Consider the following 7,231-nt stretch of genomic DNA (forward strand, 5'->3'; position numbering starts at 1 on the left):
GCCACACTATCAGAGGCTTGTTCACCTGCACATCCACCAATGTGATATATGCCATCATGTGCCAGCAATGCCCCTCTGCCATTTACATTGGTCAAACTGGACAGTCTCTACGTAAAAGAATAAATGGACACAAATCAAATGTCAAGAATTATAACATTCATAAACCAGTCGGAGAACACTTCAATCTCTCTGGTCACGCAATCACAGACATGAAGGTCGCTATCTTAAAACAAAAAAACTTCAAATCCAGACTCCAGCGAGAAACTGCTGAATTGGAATTCATTTGCAAATTGGATACTATTAATTTAGGCTTAAATAGAGACTGGGAGTGGCTAAGTCATTATGCAAGGTAGCCTATTTCCCCTTGTTTTTTCCTACCCCCCCCCCCAGACGTTCTGGTTAAACTTGGATTTAAACTTGGAGAGTGGTCAGTTTGGATGAGCTATTGCCAGCAGCAGAGTGAGAGTGTGTGTGTGTGTGTGTGTGTGTCAAAAAAAAAAAAGGGCGGGGGTGAGAAAGCCTGGATTTGTGCTGGACATGGCCCACCTTGATTACCATGCACATTGTAGGGAGAGTGGTCACTTTGGATGAGCTATTACCAGCAGGAGAGTGAGTTTGTGTGTGTATGGGGGTGGGGGTGTGTGAGAAAACCTGGATTTGTGCAGGAAATGGCCCACCTTGATTATCATGCACATTGTAGGGAGTGTGGTCACTTTGGATGAGCTATTACCAGCAGGATAGTGAGTTTGTGTGTGTGGTTTTTGGAGTGGGGTGAGGGGGTGAGAGAACCTGGATTTGTGCAGGAAATGGCCCACCTTGATTATCATGCACATTGTGAAGAGAGTTGTCACTTTGGATGGGCTATTACCAGCAGGAGAGTGAGTTTGTGTGTAGGGGGGTGGAGGGTGAGAAAACCTGGATTTGTGCTGGAAATGGCCCAACTTGATGATCACTTTAGATAAGCTATTACCAGCAGGACAGTGGGGTGGGAGGAAGTATTGTTTCATGATCTCTGTGTGTATATAATATCTGCTGCAGTTTCCACGGTATGCATCCGATGAAGTGAGCTGTAGCTCATGAAAGCTCATGCTCAAATAAATTGGTTAGTTTCTAAGGTGCCACAAGTACTCCTTTTCTTTTTGCGAATACAGACTAACACAGCTGTTACTCTGAAACCTGTCATTTGGAACATGTTCTGTAGGCCCTCTTGGCCCAGTACTGCTCCTGGACACTCTCAGTCTGTGTGGGGGGTCTGTAAACCCCATCCTATGGGGTTATTCATGGGCATACAGATGCAGGATAGGAGCTTCATATTTTCTTTTCCAGTAAAGATGTAAGAAAGTCAAGCAAAGATGATTAACAAGAGTTGTTTTCCTGCATGTTAGTTACAAAAGTTTTCACAGAAAAATGTTGATCAGCCCTAACATACAATATTCAGTATTTTTCCATTGGAAAAATGTCATTTAATCAGATAACAAAAACTTTTCCAGGGAACATGTCGATTTTGACAAAGTTTTGTTTTCAAAAAAATTGAAAAGCATATTTGGAACATAACGTTTTGATTTTACATTTTGAAACAAAACAAAAAACAAAAAATGAAATGGTTGAAAATTTTATTTTGCAGTAGATTTCAAAATTCTGTGTTCTGAATTTTTTCTCCAACTGAATATGAAAATCCCTTTAAAAAAAAAATCACAGAATTTCCCGTGAAATGAAAATTCTAGTTCCTGCACAACTCTACTGCATGTGCTCTTAGCCTGTATGTTAGGTCTGTGCAAAAGTCACTGATCCTGACAGAACTGTGCCTAAATTTCTGCATCCAATTCACATCTTCGAGAAATTATCAGAGTGTTAAGGAAACTGGATATCTGAGGTCTCATTTTTCTCACTAAAAACTCAAATAGGTCCCTAAGGGGTCAAAATATCCAGGGCTGCTACAGCATCATTTATAAAAGCTATACCGAACATAAACTTGGATCTTTTATTGAATCTTGCAAGAGCAGATGAAGACAGATGGACCCATCTCTTATACTCCCACTTTGGGGAAGAATGAATACAATATAAATTACTCTTGTCCCCCAATTGCTCTATATCTTGTACTCTCTGCTAATCCAGTTCCTTAATATTTTTCTAAAACACATAAAATTTACAGAACTTTTTTTTTCAAAAAGAAAAGGCGGACTTGTGGCACCTTAGAGACTAACCAATTTATTTCAGCATAAGCTTTCATGAGCTACAGCTCACTTCATCGGATGCATGATGCTGAGGACAAGACCCAAATGAACTTTGCATAAATGATTTACCCACACACAGAAAGTAACGCTTCAATTTGCTATATCTTACAATTAACAAAGGGCTCTTATCTTTTGCCAGCTTCCCTCTCTATTGGTGATCTCCAGAGTCTCAGCTGAAAGAACGGGCCTTATCTGTGTTACTGTTTCTTCAGTCATTAGCTTTGTCAGTTTCCTCCTGTATGATCAATTTATCACTCAACATCTCAGAACAATTTGATAAGAAGCGACCAGTGCAATTCTCTTAAATCCATATGTTCATGTGCAGTTATAGGGCTTTGGGAAAAGAATATATTTAGCAACATAGTTTAAAAAGTGATTGTCAGATACAGGCTCTACCTAGAGCAGTGGTCCCCAAACTGTGGGGCTCAGCCCCCTAGGGGGCCACAGAGGAATGTTCAGGGTTGGGGGGTGGAGCCTGGTCCTGCCCCCCCTCCCCATGAGAAGTGGGGAGGGAGCACCACCCAGCCGCGCTCTGCCCCCAGCCCAGCTCTGGCACCAGCAACAGCTTCACTCCACTCCGCCCTCTGTTCTGCCCCTAGCCCAGCTCTGCCATCATGCCCCCTTCACCCGCCAGCTCTGCCCCCAGCTCCGCTGTCAGCCCAAGCGCCTCGGCTGAGCCAACTGTGCAGTCATGGAGGGGGCTGTGGGTAGGTTCCATTACGGGGGGGGGACGGGGGGGACGACAACAGGAAAAGTTTTGGCACCGCACCACGGACCTAGAGGCTTAAATTCAGCAACTGTTGGATCAAAGCCAACATCTTTACTGTGAATGTCTCAATTTTCTGGTATCTAACACAAAGCAGCCTGAGTTTAATTTTCAGAAATGCCAAATCATTTTTCCCCATAAGGGGGAAGAATGTCTTTATCTTTAAAAATCAGTTTAATCTAATCTAGGGCCACAGACACAAAAATGCCTTCATCATAATCATATGGTTTTTGCATGGTGTCACTACAGGGCAGAGTTAAGGTTGTTTTGGTGCCTTAATTGTACATTTCCATGCCTTGATGTATTTTGATTTCTTTTAAGTTTAACCTTAATTCTTTATTTCCTGTGTTTATAATGCTTGGTTTTTTACAACATCAGAGTAATATTTTAATTACTGATATGTGCTCTCAGTTGTAACTCCCTCTTAATGTTTATTTGTCTGGGAATATAGAAAAAGATGTCATAAGTACTCACTGTGTTGTGCCCTTAGAATCAACACAATGAATACATAAAACCTCTACAAAAGGAAAAAGTGAAGTTTTCTGAAAATCAGATTAAAACTATAACACCAAGGTAAACAGTGTAATATGGATCTGTTTCTAACAAAGGGGATCATTCCTGGCTCAAATGATTAAAGCACTTTGCTTAAACTAGTGCAAGGTAAACTTGAAATTAGACGAAGGTTTCTAACCGTCAGAGGAGTGAAGTTTTGGAATAGCCTCCCAAGGGAAGCAGTGGGGGCAAAAGATCTATCTGGCTTTACGATTAAACTCGGTAAGTTTATGGAGGAGATGGTATGATGGGATAACATGATTTTGGTAATTAAATATTCATGGCCTGTGATGGCCTAATGGTCTGTGATGGGATGTTAGATGGAGTGAGATCTGAGTTACCCAGGAAAGAATTTTCTGTAGTATCTGGCTGGTGAATCTTGCCCATTTGCCCAGGGTTTAGCTGATCACCATATTTGGGGTCGGGAAGGAATTTTCCTCCAGGGCAGATTGGAAGAGGCCCTGGAGGTTTTTCGCCTTCCTCTGTAGCATGGGGCACGGGTCACTTGCTGGAGGATTCTCTGCTCCTTGAAGTCTTTAAACCACGATTTGAGGACTTCAATAGCTCAGACATAGGTGAGAGGTTTTTCACAGGAATGGGTGGGTGAAATTCTGTGGCCTGCGTTGTGCAGGAGGTCAGACTAGATGATCATAATGGTCCCTTCTCACCTTAGTATCTATGAATCTAAATATAGCATCCCATCTCCTGGAAATATTATGTTCAGAGTATGCTGAGGCTTTTGATTTAGCCTGTGTCCTCACTGCAAAGTGGCCAGATTACCAGCCCAAGCAAAGGCAGAACCTGGACTCTAACCCAACCCCCAGGCCAGACCGCACAGGTTGAAAGCATCACCAAACTTAGGTTTTTATGTGTGGATGGGAGGAGGAAATTAGGAACATCTGGATAACTGCAGCAAAGAAACACCTTTACTGTATTGGCTTGAGCTGCTGCTGGATTACAGAAATGGGCTCAGAAACTGATGTCTTATTATTATGACATCTGGTATGAGTCATCTGAAAAACACAAAGCATTATGCCCTTTGCTATTAAAAGGTGAAAAATCTACCACCAGCAAATCTCATCTTCAAAATCTCATTTTTGGAAAGATTTCCTATTGCTGCAAAAGTAATTACACTGGAGACAGGAAAAAGATTGGTTTTAGAGTAGCAGCCGTGTTAGTCTGTATTCACAAAAAGAAAAGGAGGACTTGTGGCACCTTAGAGACGAACAAATTTATTTGAGCATAAGCTTTCGTGAGCTACAGCTCTCTTCATCGGATGCAACAAAAGCTTATGCTCAGATAAATTTGTTCATCTCTAAGGTGCCACAAGTCCTCCTTTTCTTTTTTAGGAAAAAGATTGGGGCTTAATTCTTTGTTCTGGATTCCAGAATAAAAGCAAGGCAAAGATGGCTTTAAGTCACCTTAACATTTTCCCTGTTCTCGAGTCAGCCACATGTGTGCCTAACTCTTGACATAGGTCAGAGCAGCGCAGGGCTCCTTTAATTTTCACTCAACTGCCTGTGGCTCCAAGCAGCTGCTCCAGTAGCCAAGAATAGCCAGAGCACAGTAATACTCCAGTCATGTCCCCTTACCTTCTACACTGAAGGCTGAGAGGAATGGCTTGGAGCTGCTACTTTGCACTTAGAACAGCTCTTTGCACTCTTGGAGCAGCATAAAGGGACTGCAGTGTAACATCTGGCCTCTTCTGTTGCAAAGGATAACATTGTAGAAGGTTGTCCTCAGTGAGCAGATTACATCATATACAGTTTAAAAAGTGGAACTGCAAGCAGAGACTGACTGTATATTGTGGAGTTTCCATGTGGTGATACCAAAAATTTCCATAATCCAGATGGCAGAATTGCATGAAAGCCACACTAAAAGAATTAGAGTGAACAGAAATATTTTTGGCAGCCAGATTTGGACTGGGATATCAAGTTGTATGTACAGCGCAAGGTGTGCCAATGGGCCTGTTCCTGCATGCTGTCGTCCCTGGAAATGGGTTCAGAGAATTCACAGCAGCTTTGCAGAGAAGGACAAGCAGATGTTCTTTGTAACTGTTATGCAGGCTCAAGATGGCCAAAGGTAAGAGCTTTGAATACTATGTCTGCTAGCAATACTGGTGAGGTTGTTGAGCCATGGTGTCTGCATAGGAGCTTCTATAAGTCATATCAGACATATGACGTTCACCTCTGAAGAATTTTAAATAAGAAATAGTGGTATAAAACATGGGCAAGGATGGATTTAAGGATAAAATTCCAATGGCTCCCAATGGTAAGGCCCAGTGTAGGGCGTGTGTGGGGAACTGAAGTAGCATGCAGGAGCTGAGTGGGCAGGGGGAATAGTTGTGGCAGCCGTAGAGGCAGATTAGCTTCTTGCTCCAACGGACCAAACACCCCTTTTCTCCCCAGCCTGTACTGTATCAGACTGAGGAATCCCCTCTTTGTTTTTCTCACACAACAGTTTCTTCTAGAAGTCCATACAGGTACTGACTCTTATTTCAAAAATAAACTACAGATCTTCCTGCATAAGCCTGTGGGACATGAGACACACTTATTGCTTCACTCATCAAGATCAGCTCCACAAAGGGAAGTAAATCAAAGAAATCTAACATAATAGACTCACTAGTTTATTGTGTTGGAGTCTGGCAGAAAGATTTTTTCCCACCCAAAGTTATTACCTGGCGGTTTCCTTTCTCTCTGTTACAGCAGGATGAAAACATATCCACTGGTTTCACTAACCCATTTTCTTAATCAATGTACAGGGCAGGGGGTCCATAGATTAGATAATTTATTTGAGGAAGATTTATGTTTAGCTTTTGCAGATCATCAGCAAAGGATCTCAGTTCCCCGCATCTCATTTCTTCAGACAGATCTGAAGCTTGACATCTATATTTGGTGTGATGGGGCAAGACCAGATGGCTATAGAAAAGTAGGGGGAGATAGATATATTAGCTCCAGGCTAAACAAATCCCTGGTACCAGGATAAGTGAAATGGCAGCTGCTCCAGGTCAGTTAAGACACCTGGGGCCAATTAAGAACTTTCCAGAAGGCAGGGAGAACGCTAGGTTGATTGGGACACCTGAAGCCAATCAGGGGCTGGCTGAAACTAGTTAAAAGCCTCCCAGCCAGTCAGGTGGGTGTGCAGGTCAGGAGCTGTGGGAGGAAGTTGCGCTGTTGGAGAGACTGAGTAGTACACACCATATCAGGCACAAGGAAGGAGGCCCTGAGGTGAGGGTGAAGTGGAGCTTGAGGAAATGAGGGCTGCTGTGGGGGAAGTAGCCCAGGGAATTGTACATGTCATGTTTCTAAAAGGTCAGCTACCATAGCTGATACTATTAGGGTCCCTGGGCTGGATCCTGGAGTAGAGGGTGGGCCTGGGCTCTCCCCCCGCCCCTTTTGCCCCCTGATTAATTACTGAGACTGGGAGACAACAGAGACTATGCAAGGAAGGATATCTTTTCCTCACCTCCCTCGCTGGCTTATGATGAAAATGGCTCAGTAGACTGTGACCCTTGTCTCTAGAGAGAGAAGGGTTACGTGGAGGGTCACAGTGGGCCTCTGAGGCTAGCAAAATCCACCAGGAAATGCGGGACCCACAGAGGCAAGGACAGAGCTTTGTCACATTGGCTGTTCTTTTATTATTTCTCCAACATCTGAAAGTGACTGTGGCTGTTTGGAAT

The sequence above is a fragment of the Lepidochelys kempii genome, chromosome 1, assembly GCF_965140265.1.
Source record: "Lepidochelys kempii isolate rLepKem1 chromosome 1, rLepKem1.hap2, whole genome shotgun sequence".
Taxonomy (NCBI): Eukaryota; Metazoa; Chordata; order Testudines; family Cheloniidae; genus Lepidochelys; species Lepidochelys kempii.